Source organism: Rhincodon typus, chromosome 2 (assembly GCF_021869965.1).
Source record: "Rhincodon typus isolate 14 chromosome 2, sRhiTyp1.1, whole genome shotgun sequence".
NCBI lineage: Eukaryota > Metazoa > Chordata > Chondrichthyes > Orectolobiformes > Rhincodontidae > Rhincodon > Rhincodon typus.
In genome coordinates this window covers 51278359-51305318 of record NC_063333.1, presented here as the reverse complement: position 1 = coordinate 51305318, position 26960 = coordinate 51278359, and the positions used below count along the sequence as shown (strand labels likewise).

Genomic DNA, 26960 nt, shown 5'->3' with positions numbered 1-26960 from the left:
CTACAATTACCATCAAGCCAGGGGATCAACCCTCGTTCAATGGAGAGATCAGGAGGGCATGCCAGAAGCAGCACCAGGTATACCTAAAAATAAGTTGTCAACCTGCTGAAGCTACAAAAAGAAGAATTACTTGCATGCCAGACAGCATAAACAGCACGTAGTCATCAGACTGAAGTGATTCCATTAGCAACGGATCAGATCTAAGTTGTACAGTACTGTGACATGCTATTGTGAATGTTGGTGAACAATTAAACAATTCAGTGGAGGAGGCTCAACAAACACCCCTGTCCTGAACAATGGGAGACCCATCATAACGGTGTAAAAGATAACAAAAACAGAAGTTGCCGGAAAAGCTCAGCAGGTCTGGCAGCAGTGAAGAAAAAAATAGAGTTAACGTTTCGGGTCCAGTGACCCTTTCTTAGAACGCTGAGGCATTTAGAACAACTTTCAGCCAGAAGTGCTGAGTGGATGCTCCACATGTCCCCAGCATCACAGATGCCAGTCTTTAGCCAATTTGATTCACTTTATGAAGAAATGGCTGAAGGCACTGGATACCACAAGGGCTATGGACCTGGTAACAGTACTGAAGACTTTCGGTGGCCCTAGCCATACAGCTACAATATTGTCAAAAATTGCATAGATATGTCCTGCACACAAAAAGCTGGACAAACATAATCAATCAAGAATTGTCCTTTGAGGCTACTTTCGATCATCTGTAAAGTTATGCAATGTATCATGTAAAATGTGATCAAGCAGCACTTGCTCAGCAATAAACTGCTGACTGGTGCTCAGTTTGGGATCCACAAGTGCCATTTAGTTCCTAACTTCATTACAGCCTTAGTTCAAAATTGAACAAAAGAGCTGACTACTTGACGTGAGGTGAGGTGAAAGTAATTGCCCTTCACCTCAAGCTACTTCAAGGACTCCTAGCAAAATTGGAGCCGAAGGGAATAGAGGAAAATTTTCCCATGGTTGGAATCATACTTGGCACTAAGTAAGTTGGTGCAGGTGTTGGATGTCAGTCATCTCAGCCTCAGGACATTCGTACTGGACTTCCTCAAGATAAACTTCATCAATGACCTTCTCTCCGTAGCAAAGTCAGAAGTGGACATGTTTGCTGATGATTGTTCAATGTTTAGCACCATTTCAGACTCTTCAGAAACTGAAGTAGTCCATGTTCAAATGCAGCAAGACCTGGACATTATCCAGGTTTGGAGCTGACAGATGGCAAGTAACATTCGCATTACACAATTGAAAGGCAATGACCATGTCCAACAAGGGAGAATCTAACCACCACCCTTCATATTCAATTGCATTTACCATCACTGAATCCCCCACTAAAAACATCCTGGTGGTACCATTGACAGAGGCTGAACTGGACTAGCCATATAAACACAATGGCTGCAAGAGCAGGTCAAAGGCTAGGAATACTGCAGTGAATAACTCAGCACCTGACTCCTCAAATCCTGTCCACTATCTACAAGGCACAAGTTAGGAATGTAATGGGATATTCCCCACTTACCTGGATAGGTGTAGCTCTAATAATATTCAAGAAGATTGACACTTCGAGGACAAATCAGCCCACTTGATTGGCACCACATCCACACCCTCCACCATTGACACTCAGTACATACTGTTGCTACTATCTACTAAACACACTGCAAAAATTCTCAAGGCTCCTGAGACAGCATTTTCCAAATTCAGAGGACAAGGGCAGCAGATACATGGGAATACCACCTCCTGCAAGTTCCCCTCCAAGCCACTCACCATCCTGACTTGGAAATATATCGTCATTCCTTCAGGGTCTCAACGATTAGTGGGAAGCCAAAGGATTTAACAAGTTCTAAAAATCAACAAAAACATTCAAAAAATGATAAAGAGGGAAAAGATAAACTTTGAGGGTAAACCTGCAAGTAATATCAAAATTGACAGCAAGAGCTGAGGCCCACTTTAATCATAATTTTCCTAAATGGCTTGTGCTATTCAAGGCTTTAAGAGATTATTCTGGGTTCTTTCACACTTTTTTTCCATATTGTTCCCACTGTCTGTGTCTTTAATAATGAACTCCTTTGCTTTCATACATCTTTTTCCTGGAACTCCTTATGGTTTTTGTAAAGGCTTCCCACCTTTAACATGATTTTAATGAAAGATCTCCCACCTTTACTTCATCCTAAATAAAGTCTCCAAATTTCTTCTTCTGTTAGACCAGGGTTTCTTAGGCTTCTAATCTGCTGATTTTTTGTTTTAGTTTGAGCTTTGTTTCATCCACATCTAGGACTTTGGTTGAAATTGTTTTTGTGCCTCTAAATTTCCCTTGCTGAAGGTATGCCTCATCGTACCTTCCCACCATGGTGACGATGCTCAATCTGAGCTCTAAGTATTTTCCTTACTTTTTGCTTTCCCAGCCAGTAATCCCGCTACATTCCAAAGGTTTTCTCTTGGCTATCAGGGATTTTAACTTTACACTCAAAGCCTCTGATAGCCATTTACTGTCAGGCTAAACCTTACCTTGGGATTGCTCCTACAGACCACTGCCATGAGATGCAGTCCATGTCTCCTGCTGCAAAACCTTTCACCAGGTGACCACCGTGGCTCAGGGGTTAGCACTGCTGCCCCACAGCGCCAGGGATTCAAGTTTGATATTCAGCTTTGGGTGACTGTGTGGGGTTTGCACGTTCTCCCCGCATCTATAGGAGTTTCTGCTGAGTGCTCTCATTTCCTCCCACAGGCCAAAGATGTGCAGGTTAGGTGGATTGGCCACGGTAAATGTGGGGTTATGGATATAGGGTGGGGGTTCTGGGTGGGATGCTCTTTGGAGGACTGGTATAAACTCGATGGGCTGAACAGCCTCTTTCTGCACTGTAGGGATTCTATGAAATTTTTTCCCATAACTGAAGATTCCTGCCTGTTAAGGGTTTCTTCTGAAAGGTTTGCACATGGCTAGCTCTTCCCTGCTGCTTACTGCCTGCTTAAGCGGCTTCTTAAAGCTGAATCAAATGCTGAAAAATCTTCAGACCTCCATCACTGCCATCATGTGCTACGAGGAAGCTAAATGAAATGAGCATCGTCACTCACAATGTTGCAGTCCAACTTAATTAATCTGCACCTTAGTTTGGAGTTGGTTTCCTCCTACCATCCTCTTTAATGTGAAAATATCTTCAGGGCCAGCTTGGTCTAATGTTATAGGAGGAAACCCACCAGTGTAATTAAATAAGGATCTTGCATTGATCAAGAAATAGTTTAATGCATGTTTGTAAATAGTTAATTGTTTCTATTGATAGGATAGGACATTGTTATAGAAACCACGAGGAGGATTTTGATGTTATGTCTTGCTGCTTCAAGATCCAAAGCTGTTCTGCCAAGTCTTCATATGACAACATCATGCGTAGTGTTTATGGAACCCCTCAGGATTAACCCTTTCAGCATCCTATACAACTCTCATGTCGTACAGGAAAATATAACCTCAAAGTAGTATCAGATCATCATAGGACTTAGAATTAGAATTAGCTATTGTCACGTGTACTCAAATAAAGTGATACAGGAGTATAGTGAAAAGTTTATAATGTCGCCATTCATGGCACCATCTTAGGTACAAGGTACTTAGGTACAAAATCTTCTTCAAAACATATAATAAGTATGCAAATAAAAATACTTGAATGTGCTTAGAACAGACTGATTCCTGAAATGGTGGGACTGAAGTATGAGGAGAGGTTGATTGGTTAGGATTATATTGGCTGGAGTTCAGAAGAATGAGAGGGGATCTCATAGAAACATACAAAATCCTAACAGGACTAGACAAGGTAGATGCAGAAAGAATGTCCCAATGGCGGGGGAGTCCAGAACCAGGGATCACAGCCTAAGGATATGGCGTAAACCATTTAGGACAGAGATGAGGAGGAATTCCTTCACCCTGAGAGTAGTGAGTCTGTGAAAAGTCTACAGAAAGCAATTGAGACCAAAACATTGTATGATTTCAACAAGGAGTTGGATATAGTGTTTGGGGCTTAAGGGATCAAAGGATATGGGATAAAAACAGCAATTGAGTTGGATGATCAGCCATGATCATAATGAATAGCTGAGCAGTCTCAAAGGACCGAATGGTCTATTCCTGGTTCTATTTTCTATGCTTCTATACAGCACTTCTCACGACCTCAGGACATCTCAAAGTGATATACAGTCCACAAAGCATTTTCATTAGGTAGTGGACATGACAGCCATTTGTGCCCAGAGAGCTTCCACAAACAATAATGAGATAAAGACCAAATAATCTGTTTTCTTCCGATATTGATTGGAGGATAAATATTGACCAGATAACTCTCCAGCTTTTCTGTGTAATGGCACTTTGGAATATTTTACATCCACCTGAGATGGCAGACACAGATTTGGTTTAAAACCATATTCAAACCACTGCATCCTAAAATGTACCAGAGCATCATCTTTGAACTTTATGCTTCTGGCGTGAAGTGGAATCTAAATTCCAAATCCTTCTGACTCAAATGTCAGAGAACTGCCCATCCATCTAAATCAATAGAGCAGGAAAGGTAAAATCCCTGCAATTATCTAAGAAACTATTTGGAATTAGAATAAAGGATCTTGAAATCATCTGGATTGAAGAATTAATTTGCAAAATAGTCTGCCTCTGCTCCATCCTTATTTTGATTCAATACTTTTCTTCAACTCTGTTTAATCCGACAGCTGCACTGTGTTTTGAACTCGCTAGTCTGAGTTTTAAGAAAGGTTGAAGGATCTTCTCACACAGGAACAAGCATTTCTGTGACCACAAAAGAGAATCTGAAGAAGGGTCCTGACCCGAAATGTCGGCTTTCCTGCTCCTCTGATGCTGCCTGGCTGCTGTGTTCCTCCAGCTCCACATTGTATTATCAAAAATGGTATGTTGTCTCCCTGGTGCCAGGGTCAGTGATGTCACTGAATGACTGCAGGCATTTTGAGGGCAGAGGCAAAACAGACAAAGATTGTGGTACATATTGGTACCAACAAAATAGGTAGAAAAAGGGATGAGGTCTTCCAAGAAGAAATTAGGGGGCAAGGAAGTAGATTAAAATGCAGAACTGAAAAGATGGAGTCTTAGAGTCATAGAGCATGGAAACAGACCCTTTGGCCCAACTTGTCCATGCCGACCAGATATCCCAATTTGACCTAGTCCTATTTGCCAGCATTTGATTCATATCCCTTCAAACCCTTCCTATTCATATACCCATCCAGATGTCTCTTAAATGTTGTAACTGTACCCACTTCCAGCACTTCCTATGGCAACTCTGCATGGAAAAGTTACCTCTCAGGTCCGTTCTAAATCTTTCCCCTGTCACCCTAAACCTATGCCCTGTAGCTTTGGACTCTCACCCAAGGAAAAAGATCTTGTCTACTCACCCTATCCAAACACCTCTTGATTTTATAAACCTCTGAAAGGTCACCCCTCAGCCTCTAACTCTCCAGGTTAAAAATAAGCACCAGCCTATTCAGTTTCTCCCTTTAACACAAACCCTCCAGTCCCAGCAATGTCCTTGTAAATCTTTTCTGTACCCTGTCAAGTTTAACAACGTTTTTTGAATAGAAGGGCAACTGGAATCGCACACAGTGGCCTCACCAATGTCCTATACAGCCACACATGACATCCCAACTCCTATACTCAATGTTCTGACCAATGAAGGCAATGTGCCAAATACCTTCACCACCCTGTCTACCTATGACTCCATTTTCAATGACCTATGCACCTGCCATCCCTAGGTCCCATTGTTCGGCAACACTCGCCAGGGCTCTACCATTGACTGTGTAAGTTCTGCCCTGGTTTGCCTTACTAAAATGCATTTATTTAAATTAAACTCAATCTACCGCTCCTCAGCCCATTGGTCCATCTGATCAAGATCCCATTACTGTCCACTACACTACCAATTTTGGTGTCATCTGCAAATGTACTGACCATACCTCCTATATTCACATCCAAGTCATTTATGTAAATAACAAAAGACAGTGGATCCAGCACCAATCCTCATGACACACCACTGGTCACAGGCCTCCAGTGCAAAAGCAAATCTCTATCACCACCCTCTGTCTCCTATCTTAAAACCAATTTTGCATCTAACTGGCTAGCGCCCCCTGGAATCCATGTGATCTAACCTCACTAACCAGTTTACCACGTGGAACCTTGTTGAAGGCTTTGCTGAAGTCCATATAGAAAATATCAATCACTCTGCCTTCATCAATCTTCTTTGTCACCTCTTCAAAAAACTCAACCAAGTTAGTGAGACACAATTTCCCATGCACAAAGCCGTGATGATTATCCCTAATCAGTCCTTACCTTTCCAAACGCATGTAAATCCAGTCCCTCAGAACTCCCTCCAACAACCTACCCACCATTGACACAAGGCTCAGCGGTCTATAGTTCTCTGTCTTTTCCTTACAGTCTTTTTTAAGAATGGCAGCCAACTTCCAGACTTGCAGCACCTCACCCAAGGCTGTCGATGATACAAATATCTCAGCAAGGGGCTCAGCAATCTCTTCCCCCGCTTCCCACAAATTTCCGGGATGCACCTAATCAGGTGTCTGGGATTTATCTACCTTTATGCATTTTACGATCTCCAGTATCTCCTCTTCTGTAATATGGACACTTTTCAAGACATCACTATTTATTTCCCCAAGTTCTCCAGCTTTCATGTCCTCCTCCACAGTAATATTGATGGGAAATATTTGTTTAGTAACTCAACCATTTCCAAAGAGATTTGATAAGTAGATTAAGGGCAAAAGAGTAACTAGGGAGAGAATAGGGCTCTTTAGAAATCAACATAGCTGTCTATGTGTGGAACCACAGGAGACGAGTGAGGTACTAAATGAATATTTCACATTAGTATAAAGGTAGTAATTTGTGGATTACTTTCTGGAGCAATGTGCTAGTCAATGTGGAAATAGGACAGTAGTCCTGATTAGTGTGTAGCAGAAGAGATGGTGCAGGAGGAAGGGCTCTAGATTTCTACAACATTAGGATCATTTTTGGGGGTGATGAGTTGCACCAGAACTGGAATGGGACCAGTATCCTAGTTGGGAAGTTTGATAGAAATCAGGGAAAAGGACTATGACATCCTTAAAAAAATCAGCATGGTTGGAAGGGCTGGTGGTTCTGAACGATCTTGCAGGCTTAAAAGTAGTTAAATCTCCAGGATTGGATGAAGTGTATCCCAGACTGTTGAGTGAGGCAAGAGATAAAATAGCAGGGGCACTGGCAATAATTTTCAATTCCTCTCTGGCCACAGGAAGGTGGCAGAGGACCAGAGGATGGTCAATGCAATATTGTTTTTCAACAAGAAAGCAAGGGATAAACCAGGGAAATACAGGCCAGTCAGCCCAACCCCAACAGTGGGGAAACTATTGGAAACAATTCTGAAGGACTGAATTCATCTGCACTTAGATGGGCAGGGATTAATCAAGAATAGGCAGCATGGTTTTTGTTAAGAGGAGGTCATGTCTGACCAACTTGACTGAAGTTTTCAGAGAGGTAACCTGGTGTGTTGATGAGGGTACTGCATTTGATATAGTCTATTTGGATTACAGCAAGGCTTTTAATAAGGTCCTGCAATGGGAAACTGATAGCAAAGATAAGAGCCAATGGGATGTAAAGAAATTTGGCTAATTAGATCCAGAATTGGCTGAGTGGCAGGAAACAGAGGGTAGCTGTTGAACACTGTTTTTGTGTCTTGAATCCTGTCCAATGGGGTCCCACAGAGATCAGTGTTGATGCCCTTGTTATATCTATACATGGTTTAGACTTGAATATGGCAGGGTTGATCAATAAATGCACAGATTATATGAATATTAGTGGGATGGTAAATAGTGAGTACAGGTTTAAATTACAAGAGGATATGGGTTGGCTGGTGAGTTGGTCAATGGAATTAAAATTGGATATACATGTTGAACGGTAGGGAAGTGCTGAGGATCTGAGAGAACTTGGTGTGCATGTCCACTGGTCACTTAAGGTAGCAGGACAGATAGACAGAGACAAAGTAGTTAAGAAGAAATATCGGAAACGTTCCTTCATTAGATGCAAAGATTATGCTTGAAACGTTAGTAGATTACAGCTAGTATTGTGTGCAGTTCTGGAATTCACGCTATAGGAGGGATACAACTGTACTAGAGAGGGTGTAGAGGAAATTTACTAGTATGTTACTAGAAGAAACAGGGGGATTTAATTGAAACGTATAAAATTATGACAGGCATAGACAGAAAACATTTTTTTCTCCGTATGCAATAACCGGGAGCATTGATTTAAAGTAACGGGTGGAAGATTTAGACAGAGGATGTGAAGAAAGTTTTTGTTTCACCTAAAGGGAGGCGATATCTGGAACTCGCTGCCCGTAAGAGTGGTAAAGGCAGACATCCTCATTTAAGAAATATGTAGATTGTGCACTTAGCCACGGCATACAAGGATGTAGTACAAATACTGGAAGATAGTAGAACAGGTCTGCTTTCGGTGTTGTTTTCTAAGCGGGTACTTCAGGCCGGAGCTCCCCTTGCTGTAGATCTCTACCACTATCGTGACTACGTTATGACGTGGACTCCGCCCGTTAGTGGTCACGTGCTTTAGGCACAGGGAGCCAATCAGCTTCGGCCGTGCCTGAGTTTGAATTTGTTGTTTAGAATTTTCAACCGAGCGCCGGGACCCAGGAGCAGGTAGGGAGGCCGGGGAATCAGCACCGGGAGCAGGTAGGGAGGGAGGCCGGGGAATCAGCACCGCGAACCAGGAGCAGGAGGGTGGGCGGAGCGGTCAGTTAAGCTGCCTCTCGGTGATGTGGTGGCTGTAGGTCGTGATGTCCTAGGTTTTCATAGAATCCCTACAGTGTGGAAACAGGCCCTTCGGCCCAACAAGTCCACACCGACCCTTGGAGCATCCCACACACCCTTGAACACTACGGGCACCTTAGCATAGTCAATCCATCTAGCCTGCACATCTTTGGACTGTAGGAGGAAACCCACGCAGACACGGGGAGAATGTGTAAAACTCCGCGCAGACAGTCGCCCAAGGCTGGAATCGAACACGGGTCCCTGGCACTGTGAGGCTGCAGTGCTAACCACTGAACACTGAACCACTGTACCGCCCCTTTCGGGGCCGTCAAACGCAGAGCCCAAGTTCAGTACCGGCCTGAGCGGCTTCCCCTCGCGCTGCCTCTTTCTGTCTGACCCTTTCTCTGCACCCCCTTAACAAATAATATTAGTGGCAGAGTCTATCGATCGTACAGAAACCAAGCTGTTCACTTTGCTAAAGATGGGGAAGTCTCTGAGCACCCCTCTTTGTTTGTCCATTTGTTCTTTATATCTCTGACTCCGGGTAAGCCCCCGTCTCCACAGTGGTGGGTAACAGTCTTGGGGTCTGGTGCCACTCTGCGCTACTAGAATTTGAATGTCTCTGACGGAGAGCGCGATTAAAGCAAACCTAGGAAGACACTTGTATATCTACATCGCATCTGAATGCGCCTCAGTCAGTTAAAGACTTCTGAAGTGTAGTCATTATAGTAGGAAAACTGGATAGAGCGCTTTCAGCTGCAACGGAGTGACTTGTTGATTAGAGGGGTTTGATAAAATGAATAAGAAGACTGAATGCTTTGCTATAGGGAAAGGTACTCCAGTAGCCATATGTGGAAATAGGAGCAGGCCATTGTATGGACTGTGATAGAAGGGATGTGTTCATGATCAAGCCATAAGACCACAAGTAGTAGGAACAGGAAAAGGTCATTTGGCCCCATGGCATGCTCAGGATTCATTGTTGAGCTGACATTTCTCAATCTACTTTCTTGTCCTTTTTCCCCCAATCCTTGAATCTCTCTCGGCCATCAATGTACAAGGATCCTGCCCCCACAGCTCACTGTGGTAATGAGTTCCAAAGAATGTCACTGCACTGACAGCAGACATTCCTGTTCATCTCCGTTTTAAATCGGTGCCCCTTTATTCTGAGACCTGGCCCTCTGGTCTTAGACTCTCCCATGAGGGGAAATGTTCTCTCAGCATTTACACTCTCCAAGTCCCTTAATGTTTCAATGAGATCACCTATTCTAAACTCCCAGTGATCAGAGTACCAACCTGTTTAGATTTTGTTCATAATACAGTTGATCCATACCAAGGATCATCCTAGTAAACCTTCTCCAAACTGCCTCCGATGAAATGATATCTTTCATTAAATAAATGGACCAAATCTGCACATGGTACGCTAGATGTGGTCTCACCAGTATCTTGTACTTTTACAGTAAGTCTTCTCTAGCATTTGTCTCTTCTTGTGTAAATGTTGACCCAGTTACCAAAATGGTCAATTGTTTCTTCTTAATACCACTATCAGAAAGAAATACCTGTCCGGCTCCTTTTAATAAACTCAATCTGTTTATTATGAACAAAAAAATATTCTTAAAGCAAGTGGCAAATAAAAATGACCATGTTATAATCTAGACTTAAAAGTATTCCTTTAAAAGTATCCACTTAGAAGTATCCCTTTAATTTCTCAAGCAGTTGCAAGACAAGTCAAACACAGGATAAGATGTGACAATTCTTGATGTGTCTTGAAATTTCCTGTTGACCAGGCTAAATTGCCAAAAGTTTTAACTGATTAATGTTCAGTTCTGATTCCAGTCAACTTAGATTTGAGTTGTTGAGAATTGGCCACAATCCACTACCAGCTGGACAGAAATACAATTATTTGGAAATTCTATCAAGTTCCCAAGGATGACTTCTAAAAAACAGGATTTCAGGAGAGAAATCACCTTCTGGGAGATCGGGATGAAGTGAATCAAAGAATAGAATAATTGAATCCTTACAGCGAGATAGAGGCCATTAGGTCCATTGAGTCTGCACCAACCCACTGAAGAACATCCCACCCACCTTATCCCCATAGCCCCAGGTCAAAAGTACCTCTCAACTATGTCTGCATGCAGCTCCTCTCGAACTGCATAGCGGCAGGTGGAGCATACAGGAGGCCGAAGGCTTTTTAGATAGGAAAACCAAAGGTTCAGCCAGGTAGATGGGTGACTGCCAAGAGAGGGAGTGCACGGTCCCCTGTGACTATTCTGCTGTCAAACAAGTATACCATTTGGATACTCTTGGGGAGGTGAGTGGTCTCTCAGGAAAGTGAAAGCAACAGCATCACGATTGGCTCAATACAGCAGGGAGGGTCAAAGTCTAGGTGAGTGGTAGTGATTGGGACTCTTTAATCAGGGGCACAGATAGATGTTTCTGTGACTGTGAGCGAGAGACCAAAATAGTGTGATGCCTCCGTGGTGGCAGGGTGAAGGATGTTTGAGTGGGAACAGGATATTCTGAAAATGGAGGGTGAACAGCCTGAGGTCATGATTCATATTGGTGCTAATAACATAGACAGGAAGAGAGACTCCTGCAATGGGAGTTTAGGGAGTTAGGTAGAAAGTTGAAAAGCAGGCCCTCTAGATTGTAATCTTAGGATTAGTCCCTGTGCAACATGCTAGTGAGGCCAGAACTAGGAAGATAATACAGTTGAATGTGTATCTAAACAGCTGGTATGGGAGGGAGGGCGGGCTTCAGATCTGGATCACTGGGATCTCTTCCAGGGCAGAAGGACGGGTTGCACCTAAACTGGAGATGCACCAATATCCTTCATAGGGAGGTTTGCTAGTGCCACTTGGGTGGGTTTAAACTGGTGGCAGGGAGTGGAGGCCAGAACAATAGGTCAGCATGTAGAGTAATTGTGGAGAAGGTAGAGGTTAAGTCAAGAAAGTCTAAGAGGAGGACAGACAGGGATTATAACAGGGTTATACTATAGGCCTCCCAAAAGCTAGTGGGATGTAGAGGAGCAGATATGTAGGCAGATCATGGAAAGATGTAAAAACAACAGTGTTGTGTACTGGGTAATTAACATGGTGGGACTGGAAGTGTATTTATTTAAATGCAAAACATTACAGACAAGGCAGATGAGCTTAGAGCCTGGATTAGTACATGGAACTGTGATGCTGTAGCCATCCCAGAAACTTGGTTGAGAGAAAGATGGGACTGGCAATTCAATGATCCAGGGTTTAGAAGTCTCAGGTGAGATAGTGATGTAAAAGGGACAGGGGAGTTGCATTTCTGATTAAGGAAAATGTCACAGCTGTGACAAAGTGAGGACATCTTGGAGGGCTCATCCAGCGAGGCCATGTGGGTAGAACTTAGGAATAAGAAAATTGCAGTCACTATGATGCAGTTATCCTATAGGCCTCCCAAAACCCAGTGAGAAGTAGAGGACCAGATATGTAGGTAGATCATGGAGAGATATGAAAACAACAGGGTTATTGTAGTGGGTGTTTTTAACCTCTCCAGTATTGAATGGGGCACCCCTAGTGCCAAGGCTTAGGTGGGGCAGAATTTGTTTGGTGCATCCAGGAAGGTTTCTTGAAACAACAAGTAGATAGTTCAACTAGGGAAGGGGCCATACTCAACCAGGGAATGAGTCTGGCCAGGTGATCAAAGTTTGAATGAGGGAGCATATTGGGATCAGTGATCATAATTCCATAAGTTTTAAGATAGATGTGCATGAGGGTAAAATTTGCCCTCGGATGAAGCTGCTCAGTTGCAGGAATGCTAATTACAACAGTATTAGCAGGAACTGGAGAAATTAAATTGGGGGTGGCTGTTTGAGGGTAAATACACATTTCTCATATGGGAGTCTTTTAAAGGCCGGTTAATCAGAGTTTAGGATCAGCATATTCCTGTGAGGATAAAATATAAGGATGGCAAGATTTGGGAACCTTTGATGACAAGAGATATTGCAAGTTTAGTCAAAAAGGGAAAGGAAGTATATGTAAGGTTTCAGAAACCAAAATCAAATGAGGCTCTTGAGTACAAAAGAAGCAGGAAACTGCTTAAATGAGAAAGTAGGAGGGCTAGAAGCGGTCATGAGATGTCTTTGGTAAATAGGATTAAGGAGAATCCCAAAGTATTTTATACCCATTTTAAGAGCAAGAGGTTAACTCGGGAAAGGGTTGGTCCACTGAAGGACAAGGGAGGGAATTTATACGTGGAGCCAGAGGAAGTGTGAGAGGTTCTTAATGAGTACTTTACATCAGTGTTCACCAAGAATGACACTGATGGTGGTAAGATCAAGAAGGGATATGTTGATATTCTGGGACATGTTGATATTGAGGTGGCGGTGTTGGGCATCTTAAAACGCTGAGATTGATAAGTCACCGAGGCTTGATGGGATCTCTCCCAAAGTACTGAAGGAGGCAAGGGAGGACATTGCTGGGGCCTTGACAGAGATCTGTGTATCGTCTTTAGCCATAGGTGAGCTCCCAAAAGACTGGAGAATAGCCAGTGTTGTTCCTTTAAGAAGGGCAACATGGATAATCTAGGAAATTATAGGCTGGTAAACCTTACATCAGTGGTAGGGAAATGATTGGAGAGGATTTTTCGGGACAAGATTTACTTGCATTTGAAACTGAATGGACTTATTTGGGATAGTCAGCATAGCTTTGGGTGGGGGAGGTCTTGTCTCTCAAATTTGATTGAGTTTTTTGAGGATGTGACCAAGATGATTGAAGGTAGGGCAATCGATGTTGTCTATGGGATTTTACTAAAGCATTTGATAAGGTCCCTCATGACACACTAATCCAGAAGATCAAGTCACACGGATACAAAATTGGCTTAGTCACAAGAAGTAGTTGTGGAGGGGTGTTTTTCTGACTGGAGGTCTGTGACCAGTGGTGTTCCACAAGGATCAGTGCTAGGACCTCTGCTGTTTGTACTATATATATTAACGAATTGGATGAAAATGTAGGTGACCTGATTAAGTTTTCAGACAACACAAAAACTGGAGTTGTGGATAGTGAGAAAGGTTATCAAAGAATACGACAGGATATAAAGCAGTTGGAAAGTTAGATGGCGAAATGGCAGATGTAATTTAATCCGGGCAAGTGTGAACTGATGCATTTTGGGAGGTAAAATTCAAGAGGAAAGTATACAGCAAATGGCAGGGTCCTTAGCATTCATTGAGATCTTGGGGTCCAAATCTGTAGCTTTCAGAAAGTGACAACACGAGAGAATTAGGTGGTAAAGATGCCGTGCAGCATGTTTACCTTCATCGGGCGTTGAGTATAAAAGTTGGCAAAGTTGCAGCTGTATAAGACTATAGTTAGACCACATTTGAGTATTGTGTGTAGTTCTGATTGCCACATTGTAGGAAGAATGCGGAGGCTTTAAAGAGGGTGCCATGGAGGTTTAACAGGATGTTGCCCGAATTGGAGATAAGGAGAAGTTGGGCAACTTGGACAGTTTTTGCTAGAGCATTGGAGGCTGAGGAGTGATCTAATTGAAGTGTATAAAATTTATGAGGATGGATAGGGTGGATAGTCGAAGTCTTTCTGCCAGGGTGGAAGTGTCACATACTAGGTGGCACCGGTTTAAGGTGAGGGGTAAAGTGTAAAGGAGGTATGTGAGGAAAGTGTTTCTTTTTAGAGGGTGGCGGGTGCCTGGACATGTTACCAGGTGAGTTGGTAGAAGCAGAAAACTTAGTACAGTGTAAGAGGCATTTAGACAGACACATGAGCAGGCAGGGAACAGAGAGATATGGAATACATGCAGGCAGATGGGATTAGTTTAGAATGGCATTGTGGTTGGCACAGACATGGTGAGCCGAAGGACCTGTTCCTGTCCTATACTCTTTACTGTTCTGTGTTGTTTGTTCTGGAGCCTTCTCACTCTCCCTTCTCCTAAGTTAGAAGGAAATACTAAATCCAGTGAATGTTGCTAGGCAACCATTAGCATAGGGTCTCATGTCCCCTGAAAGCTAGGTTTTCCTGGTAATTAAACCAGTAAATTCCATTTCGTTGAACTTCACTTCACAGCTTTTCCAAAGTACTTGGTTTTTCAGTAAAACAGCCAGTGGCTTACAGCTCATATTAAACTGTTGGTTTCAGTTCCCAAAAAAAAAACACAGCAGTACCCTTCTCAATTCAGTGAATGTCCAATTGGTCCAAAATGTTCCAGTGTTTCCTCGTTAGTCCTTAGATATAAATGTATTCTCAACACCATTCAAACTCTTGAGCTTTGTAATGTTCAGGGGTTTGGGCACTGCTAGCAAGATCAGCATTTATTGCCCTTCCCTAATTGTTCTTGATCTAGATGATTTGCTAAAAATTTCAGAGGACTTTGAGTTAATTACACTATTGTGACAGGGAATGACGTAGGCCAGATCAGGTAAGGATGGCAGATTTCCTTCACGAAAGGATATCAGTGAACCAGAGGACAATCAGCAATTAATTGTCATTAGATTGACATTTGATTTCAGATTTTTAATCCATTTGAATTTCATCACTTATCATGGAACAATGCCAGAAAGGACTCTGGATTAGTTGTTCGGTGATATTACCATTACATCACCTTTGGTTTTCGTCACATTCAATTGATTTATTGTTGAGACATGCACTAATTCTCATCCCACATCTTTGATTAACAAAAATCTGTTAATGTAATTCAAAATAATTCAATGTCAACAATTTACTAACTTTGCATGTGGAGGGTTTCCTAACTACTGTACTCCTGAAAAGTCATGGTCTTAATTTTTTGGCAACTCATCCTAAACCAAGATTTCAAAACCAGCAGAATCAATTCCCCTTAGCTTGAAGACTTAGATCATGTCAAGTTGGTCCTTAATTTTCCAAGTTTCACCTTGTATGACTTTATATTATGTAATTGTTCTTTGCCAATTAATCTTTGGAATTCAGGTCCTGATGACTCTTTTCTGCACTATCTCCAAGACTAGAATATCTTTCCATAGGTATGAAACCCAGATCTGTACGTCTTGTGTATTTGCATACTTTAGCAGGAAAGTGGATAAGCATTTGAAGTAGAGCATGGTATAGCTTTAAAGACGTTGAAACTGAACCTAAAGAAATTCACATTTCTTGATTTTAGATCACATTTATATGATAGTTTTACACTTCTGAAGTTGCAAAGCTTATCTATGGTATACAGCTTTGAAAGGCAATGAAGCCTGGATTTTATGTTAAGCTATAATTCAGCAGTTACTTTTGTGCAGCAGGACAGGAGGAAAAGAGCATCATTACGAAAAGTTCTGCAGGTACTATTGAGACTGCATCTGGAGTCCTGGACACGGTATCGGATGTCTTATTTAAGGAAGGACATAAAGGCATTGGAGGCAGTTCAGAGAAGATTTCGCAGATTGGAATAAGAGGATTGTTTTAAGAGTCAAGGTTGGACAGGCTGGGCTTCTATCCACTGAAGTTTCAAAGATTAACAGATGACTTGATTTCCCTAAACAATCTTATATATTTGAGAACAGCCATCCTTACCTGGTGTGGCCTACATGTGACTCCAGACCCATAGCAATGTGGTTGATTCATAACTGCCCTCTGGAATGGCAATAAACACTGGCCTAGCCAGTGATGCCCTCATCCTGTGAATGTTTTTCAAATAAAAAAACTTGAGGAATCTTGATGGGGTAGATGTGCAGAGGATGTTGTTTCCCAATAGGAGAATCAAGAACTGGAGCTTGCTATTTAAAAATACCACACTCTCTCCATTGAAGCAGAAATGGTGAAATTACTTCTGAAGATTGAAAAAAAGCAGAATCCTTGAATATTTTTAAGACCAAGGCAATACCTTTTTATCCATTGCTTTAGAATTTATTAGAAGTAGTGAAGATTTGAGGTAGATGTTAAAATAATTTTTTATATGTTGGATGTGGGTATTGCTGCCAGCAGCATTTATTGCCAAGCGGGCAGTTGAGTCAATCTCACTGTGGTTATGCAATCATGTGCAGGTAATGATGGCAACCATGTGATGATGGCAGCACGCTTCCCATAAAGGACGCTAGCGAACCAAATGGGTTTTTACATCAATTCACCGTGGTTACGTGGTTGCCATGAGGTTAGCTTTTTGTTCCATATTTTGTGAATCAAATTCCACCAACTGCCATGGTGGTTTTCAAGCTCACATCTTCAGAACATTAGCATGGAGTTCTGGATTACTTATCAAGTGAATTACCACTGCGCCACCATCTTCCCCCCATGAAATAAATCATTTGCCTTTTCAGTCAGTGAGATGTGCAGTCTTTTTTTACCTGCTCTGCTGTTGAGGTCCTTTTGAACACCACATATGTTGTGGCCACCGGTCTTTTCATTCCCCCAGTTTATCGATGTCCTTCTGAAGTCTGCAGCCAAATGTGTCACTGTTTACTCTAATTTAGAGTTTTGCATCTTCTGCAAACTTTGAAGTTATGTCTATATCAAGATTATTATTATATCAAAAGTTGTTATTCCAATATTGACACCCCTTGGTTACTGTTGAATGTTGCCCACACCCCCATCTGAAATTCATTTGTTTACTGTTATTCTGTGCTTTCTACCCCTTAACCAACTTCATATCCACACCATAGACACAGAGGGAAAATTGAATTTCATTGTGGTAATCAAAAATATTTGGATATCATTATCCAAATCAAATGCATTACCCTCATCCACCTTCTACGTTAATTTGTTTAAAGCTGTGACTTATATTTGTCAATGAAAGCCAGCATGGATTTGATTAAGTTATAAGATAAGCAATTAATTTTGACGTTATTATCTTTGCAACCAAGTTGGGTTGACTGACCTTCATTGTCATATTTATCCCTCTTCCTTTTTTTTGAACAGCTGCGTAAGTTTCCACCATCCAGCCCTCTAGCATCAGTCCCATTGTTTAAGGAGAATTGGAAGCTAGCAGCCAGAGTCTCAGCAGCTTCTTCCCTTATTCCCTCAGTAACCTGGGATGCATTGCATCTGGCCTTTACTACTTCTGATGGGATGAAGCTTCAACAGAATTGGAAATGAAGATGATGGGAAAGAGAGTAGTGAGGTAACAGCGCTAATATAAGTCAGGGAAGAAAAGGATTATGAATTGTGGAACTTGGTGTACTGTTGATTAGTGTTAGCACAAATTAGAGTTTAGACTCAGGAGAAAAAGAAGCCAATAAAGTTAATATTAGAGAAGTTAGTGTGTGGCTGTCAACCACGAAAGAGCTTCAGAACCTGAAGTCTAGGTAGGCACTGCTGTGGCTGTTTCAGCTTGGGGTATTGGCCAAGGGAGGGTGAAGAATTACTCAAGGAAGCAGCCTTTGTGATAAGGACCGAAGGCAATGTCTTTGATCTTCCTGTGAAGAAAGGAGACAGTGGATTTTGGACAAGTGAAAATGACATTCTCCAGAGTCAGCGTGCTTTTATGAAGGGTAAATTGTGTTTGACTAATTTGCTAGAGTTCTTCAAGATATAACAAGTAAAGTGGATCGTGGGGTCTTGTAGGTGTGGTTCACCTGGACTTCAAGAAGCCATTTGATAAGGTGCCACACATAATGTTAATAGATGATTGATTTATTGTTGTTAATGTACCAAGATACAGTGAAAAGTGTTGCTTTGTGTGCTATACAGGCAGATCATACCATACAAAGTGCATCAGGATAACAGAACAGAGTGCAGAATGCAGTGTTAAACTGCATAGAAGGTGCAGAGAAAGAGATCCGAATTAACATTCAAGAGGTATGTTCAAAAGTCTGATAACAGCTGAGAAGAAGCTGTTCTTGAATCAATTCATACATGTATTCAAATTTTTACATCTGCTTGATTGAAGAGGGTGTAAGAGAGTATAACTGGGGTAGAAAGGATCTTTGATTATGTTGGTTGCTTTCCTGAGGCTGCAGGAAGTAGAAGAAATCAGTGGAGGGAAGATTGGTTTGCATGATGGACTGGGCTGTGTCCATGGCTCTTTAGTTTTTTGCAGTCTTGAGAAGAGCAGTTGCCATACCACATTGTGGTGCATCCAGATGGGAGGCTTTCTACAGTGCATCTATAAAAATTGGTAATGTCTGTGACGATAGTGGCATACTTATTTGGGTTGGCTGCTGAGTTCTTTGAATATGGAGCAGTCCACCAACTCTGACCAGTCCCCTGGAAGTCCTTCTGTTGCCTCAAACCAACACTGCACTACTTTCTGTACTGGTTCCTTACACTTCAATTTCTGCTTGTAAGCTGGGAGGAGGAGCACAACATTGTGATCTGATTTTCCAAAATGCCGATGAGGGATGCAGCGGTAGGCGTCTTTGGTTGCATAGCAATGGTCAAGGATGTTTGGACCTCTGGGACAGGAGATGTGTTGATGATATTTTGGTAGCACATTCTTGAGGTTGGCCTGGTTGAAGTCACTGGCTACTAATATTCTAGTTCCAGGGAGCAGTAACTCTCCTGGGTCACCACGCTTGAGCACTGGAAGATGCTGAGTAGGAGGCAGACCCTACTGACCCTTGCCTACCCTGTGGACACGGAGTGGTCCATCTGGTGAACTGAGAAACTCATAGGTTGTAAGGCATAGTCAGGTGTAGCAGAAGTGAGCCATATCTCTGTAACTCAGCACACAAGTCTCTCAATTCCCCTTGGAAGGTGAGACTTACTTTAAGTTCATCCATTTTGTTCTTAATGGCTTGGACGTTTACCAGGAGTATGCTGGGCAGAGGATACTTGAAACCCTGAAGTTTCAGTCTCCTATGTGTGCCCTCCTGATGGGATCCTGTGTACCAGTCATGTTTTTGTGGGGGGGAATGTTGCGGGTGAAGGTGGTGGTTTTGCAGCTGGTTCTATCAGGTCACTGTGGGATCAAGTCTTGTTCCTGTGCTGGTCAAGCCTTAGTTCCAGGTTTCCAGAGGTCAGGGAGGTCAGGCCTGCAGGAAGCCAGTTGGCGCTTTGTTCCCCTGGGCTTGTGAATCCAGTGTCGGTAGTCGAGCCTTGTCGGTTATTGAATCTTTAAATCTGATTTAAGAGCACATTGTTAGTGATTCTGATGCAGTAGAATTGAGCTTTAGGAGAGCAGAATGATTTAAGATATGTAAGAATAAGATCTGCTGTAGAAAGCTTGCAAAATGTTGCTCTGCTCTGGCATCATCGTGAGCGCAAGGTAAGATCACATTGGGTTAGGAGTAATATATTGGCTTAGATTGAGGATCGGCTAAACAACTGAAAAGGGTGTTGGGATAAATGGAGCTTTCTCTGGTTCACTTGTGGATACTCCAGAGTTTGGTCCTCGGGACCCCAATTATCCACAATCCGTTAATGACTTGAATGCAGTTGCACAATGTACTATAGCCAGATTTGGAGATGACACTAAAATAGGTGGGTCAGTAAATTGCAGTGAAGGAATAGGAAATTTACACTGGATATGTATTCAGGGAATGGGCCAAAATTTGGCAATGAAGTTTAACATGGATAAGCATAAGGTTATCCATTTTGGTTGGAAGAATAAAAAGGCAACTTATTATCTAAATGGAGAGAAACTTCAGAGTGCATCAGTGCAGATCTGGATGTCCTCATGCATGAGTTGCAGGAAGCTGGTGTGCAGGTACAGCCAGGTAATAAGGAGAGCAAGCAGCATTTACTGCTACAGGAATGGAGTAAAAAAAGTAGGGAAAATGTTATTACAATTGTACCCTTTGTCAGGTCAGTGCTTTGAAAGCTTGTGATTTCAAATAAACCTATTGGAATATAACCTGGTGTCTTGTGACTTCTGACCTTGTCCACTCCAGTCCAACACAGGCATTTCCACACAATTGTACAAAACATTGGAGACTCTGCATCTGGAGTGCTGCGTACATTTTTGTCCCCATACTTGAGGAACGATGTCATTGTATTGGAGGCAGTTCTGAGATGGTCCACTTGATTAATTCCAGAGATGAAAAGCTTGTCTTATGGGGAGAGACTGAGTGGTTTAGGCATATACTCGCTAACGTTTAGAAGGACGTGAGGAGATCTAATTGAGTTATATAAGATGCTGAAGGGGATTAACGAAGTAAATATAGAATGATTGTTTCCCCTTTGGGGCAATTTAGAGCAAGAGGTTATTGTTTTAGTCCAAGGAGATGGCTAATTTAAAACAAATGAGGAATTACCAAAATGTATGCAGTACTCCAGATGCCATCTGTACAGTGCCTTATACAATTGTATAACCACAGTAGGTTAAAGGGTTTTTAAGGCAGCAGGTGGAAAGTGGAGTTGAGGCTAAGATGAGAACAGCCATGCTTGTATTGAATAGCAGAGCAGGCTCAAGAGGCTGAATTACCTCCTCCTGCTCCCCATTCTGATGTTCTTCTGTTATGTTAACAGGGTTACAGGTGAGGCAGAAGATGTGTAATGGAGGGGTAGAACTAAATATTTTTGGTGTACAAACATCTAATTCTTGCAGATTAGTTTTAAATAGTTGTAGTAAAGAGTAAGCACAAATCTGATGTGTGAAATAACCACATTCTAGAATTAATGAATTGTGATCTGTGCTCTGCTAAATGCATTTCTGCCTTTGAGCCAAATAGTTTTTGGGTTCTTGCCTCACTTCAACATGATTATAAAGGCTCCTATATTCCGTTTGTAATGATGAGGTTCAATGTTCATTGCAATTTGGAAAGCCAGTTCCAGAATCTGCATTTAAATATGGAAATCTGGAACATGTCAGTTACCTGACTTCCATGGATTATGATGAAACAGTTGCAATTAATTGATTCACCACTTAAATACAGCAAATGGGAGGCTTGCCATGACAGGGTAAAAAGTTCTGCGCATTTTGTAAACCGTGCATTTTTAATGGTTGTAGTAAGTGTGGAGTCTTTTATTTTACATCGTAATTACAGTTGGAGGTACGAAAACATTTTGTAATTTTTTTCTGTCTCTTCTCAATTTCTGAATCTAATCTTTCCTTCCCAGTCTTTGTTATCTGTATGGTTTTAAATATGGTTTATAATTCTTTGTTTAAACTGTCCATTTTAATGATTCAATTTGGTTGGATATTATCATTCCTTTTGCTGTGCTTGTAGACAACAGACCCCTGACAAGTGTGCCACACTGTATTTTGATGTCTGATAAAAACAAGTTCCTGCTGAAAGATCTTCAAGAACCCGTTTGACAGTTGTTACTGAACATTGAGCACCACTCCTATGCTGATGGCCATTGAATCTAATCTCTAAGGTAAGATGACGCTACAGTAAGGCCACTATATGACTTGAATATTTCAAAGGCAACCCATGTAGTATAGTGTTTGAGAATGTCTGGGGCACTTAAGGTACTTTATAAATGTAAAGTGTTTTTTCTTAACATAAGATGCGGCAGTGTTGGAGCGTTACAGAAGTGATGCTAAACAGTAGAAGCTTCATTTGATACCTCCTAATCCTGCAAGCCCAAAAGGATTCGAAAGGTCACTGTCTGAAGAGGTGCCAGATACTCTGCTGGTATTTTTCAACCAATACTGACAATAACAGATCAACTGGTTAGTCATTTGAAGTGCTACTTGAGGTGTAAAACTACCTCTGCGTAATGCTTTAGCATAGAATGTGTGTGGTTTTGGATTAATTCCCCAAATCTCATGATAAAAGAACTTCATATTCGTAATGGCCTAAAATATGAGCAAAAATAGTCAATAAAATTAACAGACATTTTTTAGTCTCTAAAATATTTTACCTGATTTTTAAAGTTTTGGCAAAGATCTTTAGCTTGAGTTGTGAGTGAGGTTGTTGACTTGCTCGATGAGCTGGTTTGTTTTCGTTCAGATGTCACCTAGCAGGGTGACGAAACGTCTGAACGAAAACAAGCCAGCTCGGCGAGCAAGTCAGCAATCTCATTTTATCTGATTGTTGGTTGCTTCAGTATACTGCTTGCTGCCACTATTAGAGTGTATTAATGTGAATACATCTTTATCTTTGACAGTCTCAGTACAGAGAGACCTGCTGAATCAGAATGCAATTTGGCTGCTCTGTTTTGAAAACTGATTTCAAATAACTTGTTGGTAATTAACCACTTGTATTTTTCATTTTTGCATTACAAGCCTTGAGTGATTCAGATAAGTTGAATTTTCTAAACCTGAGTAAATGTCAGATTTATTTGAAAAATCACTTGAAAGTATTTTACATTGGTTTGATTTGATCTCAGATGTGATTGTATGTGTTCTCCAACAATGCAGTTGAGCAATCAAGGTTTAAACATAGAGGTTGATAGAGAATGTTTACTGACACCAAGTGTAGCTTACTTATACAAAAGCAATGTTTACATTAGACTTTACTAGCATAATTATTACTGTTGCTTGTGCTTCCTGTCCAACTGTGGACATCTTTTTTTCTTGATCGCACTCTCGCTCTCCCTCTCCCTCTCTCAAGGTGCCTAAATGGAAAATGAGATGTTGTTTAGGTTGAGCTTCTGTAGGTTGAACACTGTAGCAGGCCCAGGATGGAAATGTTTGTATGGGAGCAGGATGGATTGTTCGAAAATTCAAAGAACAAGCAAAGTATTCCACAAAGCAGTCATTGAGTCTGTCTGTTGTCGCCAATGTAAAGGAGACCACATTGTGAACAGTCAGTACATTGACTATTGAACGAATTGCAAGTAAACTGCTTCTTCACCTGGAAGGTGTGTTTGAGGCCTTGGACAGTGAGGAGGGAGGAGCTGAAAGGCTAAATGTTGCACCTTCAATTTTGCTTTTATTCAGGGCATCTGTACTAGACTGGGGAGGAGCTTGGAATGAGAGGAAAAGAATCCAGTTGTCATGGTCTGTGTAGATACTGACAGCAGGGTAAGGAAAGAAGTTCTGCTTTGGGATTACATGCAACTAAGGCTAAATTACAAAGCATAATCACAAAGATGATCTTGGCATTACTACCCAAGCCATTGCCATAAATAACGTCTGAGGGGTAAACGTGAGACTCGGGTTTCTGATTGATGGGCAATGGCGCTAGTATTGGGGAAAGAGAGCTGCTATGTTGGGACAGGCTGCATTTGAACCCTGCTGGGACCAGTGAACTGGCAAATTGTATTGTAGCTTGATAGGTTGTAGATAGGGCTTTAAAATAATTAATTTGGCAAGGGATTCAAATAAAGAAAAATGTAAAATAATAAAAAGCAATGAGTGCAGAAATGCAGGGCATTGAAGAAGTGAATGATGAGTCTGACAGAAAGGGGTAGAAAACATAAATAGAAGAATGCAGCAGAAATTAGAACCAGAATAAGTTACGATAAAAAGTCAAAGCTTAAGGTTCTGTCTGAATGCATGCAGTAGTTGTAACAAGATCAATGAGTTGCCAGCACAAATACAATAAATGAACATGACTTGATAGCTATTATGGAAATGTGGTTGCATGGCGGCCGCAACTGGGCAAACGATATTCAATGGTATTTGACGTTACTTATACATGGGTCAAAAGAGAAAGATAGGGTAGAGTCAGTGAAGGAAGATATCCAGGCGATGATGACTAGTTGTATAGGTGCAATAAATCTTAATGTGGAAGCAGTTTAGGTGGGAACAGAGAATGGTCAGGGAAAGAAGTTGCAGATGGGAATAAGCTATAGGCCCCCAAAGAATTGCCTCTGTAGGACAAAGTATGAATCAGGAACTAATAAAGAGGGACAATACAATTGTCATGGATGATTTTAATCTGCTTATTAACGGGACATTTCGGTTGGGAATGTGGAGGGTGAATGTGTAGGAGGATTGTTTCTTACAGTTGTATATTGTACACCCTACCTGGGAAGAAGCTATTTTAGATCTAGTAATGTGTAATAAGTTAAGATTAATAATACATCTCATTATTAAGGATCTTCCAGCAAGTAAGGATCGTACTGTGGTCTAACTTAAAATTCAGTTGAGGGTGAGTAACTCAAGTCTCAAACTGAGGTTCTCAACTAAATAAAAGCAGTTGCAGAGAGGTATGAAGAAAGAGTCATCTAAAGTAAGCTGGGGAAATAGATTAAGGATTGGGTAGTAGATAAGCAGTGGCAGAGATGTAAGTGGATATTCCATAAAGCTCAGCAAAAATTTATTCTGGTCAAAAAGGGGTCTCGGTGAGAAGGATGAGCCATTGAGTATCCAGTCAGTAACTTGGTAAAAGTGAGTCACAGACCAGAGGTGTTGGAATCTTTTAGAATCTAGTGGGTGGCAAGTGGGAGAGGTTTCAAGTTAGATGTAAGTAGAAGGTTAACATATTTATTTTGAAATTAAATAATTTTTAATATTTAATATTTCATTTACTGATCTGGAAACTTAACCAGAGTAAATTATTTCAACTCTCAGGGTATATGGTGTTTTTCTTTTGAGTAAAGTGCTACCGAACGTAATTACAGCTTTCACTTTGGTTTGAATTTGGAAAATCTGATTAATTTAAAGTTGGACTTTTCACAAATGCAACATGAGCCATTAGAGGGGATTGGATGATAATTTGGTTAGAAATCATGTACAAGGATATGGGGACAAAGCAGGAGGTTGATGATGTTTGTTTGAAGAGCTGGTGCAGGCTCGTAACAATTCTGAACTACCATTTTAAGTGAGGGCTGGCTTTATTCAGTAACTTGGTGTGAAGTGGTTAAATTGCAGGTACTGCAGGCCAGGAAGCATTAGAGGAGCAGGAAAGCTGACGTTTCAGGTCGGGACCCTTCTTCAGAAATGGGGAAGGGGGCTCTGAAATAAATAGAAGTGGGGGGGGGGGGGCGCGGTGATAGCAGGTAGACAGTGGAGCGGATAGGGTGGGAGAGAAGGTCAAGGAGGCGGGGATGAAGCTAGTAAAGGTGAGTGTAGGAGGTATGTAGGGGGTGGGGATTGGTCAGTGAGGTGGGAGGAGCGGAGAGGTGGGAGGGAAGACAGAAAGGTCAGTGAGGCGGGAATGGGGGGGTGGTGGGGGTGCGGGGGCTGGTCTTGGGATGAGGCCGGGGGTGGGGAGATTTTGAAGCTAGTAAAGTCCATGTTGAGATCATTGGGTTGTAGGCTTCCAAGGCGGAATATGAGGTGCTGTTCCTCCAGTTTCCAGGTGGCATCGTTGTGACACTGGAGGAGGCCCAGGATGGACATGTCATCCAGGGAGTGGGAGGGGGAGTTGAAGTGGTTCACAACTGGGAGGTATTGTCGTTTGTTGCGAACCGAGCGTAGGTGCTCCACAAAGTGGTCTCCGAGCCTCTGCTTAGTCTCACCGATGTAGAGGAGACCACATCAGGAACAGCGGATACAATAGACCACATTAGTGGATGTGCAGGTGAACATCTGTTTGATGTGGAAGGTTTGTTTGGTGCCTGGGGGGGGAGGGGTAGGGGCAGGTGTAGCACTTCCTGTGGTTGCCGGCAAAGGTGCTGGGGGTGGTGGGGCTAGTGGGGAGTGTGGAGCGGACGAGGGAGTCGCGGAGAGAGCGGTCCCTCCGGAAGGCAGAGAAGGGTAGGGAGGGAAATATATCCTTCGTAGTGGGGTCAGATTGCAGGTAGTGGAAGTGGCGGAGAATGATGCGTTGAATCCGGAGGTTAATGAGGTGATACGTGAGGACAAAGGGAATTCTGTCTTTGTTTTTATTGCGGGGAGGGGGTGTGAGGGCTGTGGTGCAGGAAAGGCAGGAGATGCGGTCAAGGGCGTTTTCGACCACAGTGGGGGGGATGTTGCAGTCCTTGAAATACGAGGACATCTGGGATGTTCGGGAGTGAAACGCCTCATCTTGGGAGCAGATGTGGTGGAGGCGGAGGAATTGGGAGTAGGGGATTGCATTCTTGCAGGAAGGTGGTTTCATCCCCACCTCCTTGACCTGCCCACCTATCCGCTCTTCCCACCTGACTGACCAATCCCCACCCCTACATACCTCGACTCACCTTTATTAGCTTCATCCCCACCTCCTTGACCTGTCTGTCTTCTCTCCCACCCAATCCGCTCCACTATCTACCTGCTATCACCGCCCCCCACCATCTCTATTTATTTCAGAGTCCCCTTTCCCTCCCCCATTTCTGAAGAAGGGTCCCAACCCGAAACAACAAGGTGTAGAGCTGGATGAACACAGCAGGCCAAGCAGCATCATAGGAGCAAGAACGCTGACGTTTCGGGCCTAGACCCTTTTCTGAAGAAAGGTCTAGGCCCGAAATGTCAGCTTTCCTACTCCTATGATGCTGCTTGGTCTGCTGTGTTCATCCAGCTCTACACCTTGTTGT

The 26960-nt window shown here is 42.3% G+C and overlaps 1 protein-coding gene across 6 annotated transcripts in view; it reads left to right on the top strand.

Moving 5' to 3' along the window:
* Positions 1 to 8591: 8591 nt before the first annotated feature.
* The window catches only part of LOC109936980 (shugoshin 1), a 34780-nt gene continuing 16411 nt past the window's right edge, over positions 8592 to 26960 (top strand). The window contains exons 1-4 of one of the 6 annotated variants that reach the window (XM_048612772.1): positions 8656 to 8679; positions 17649 to 17850; positions 18420 to 18527; positions 21839 to 21989. The gene's annotated coding sequence lies outside the window, so the exon portion shown is untranslated. The other 5 variants (XM_048612767.1, XM_048612785.1, XM_048612780.1 and 2 more) reach the window with 5 other exon arrangements.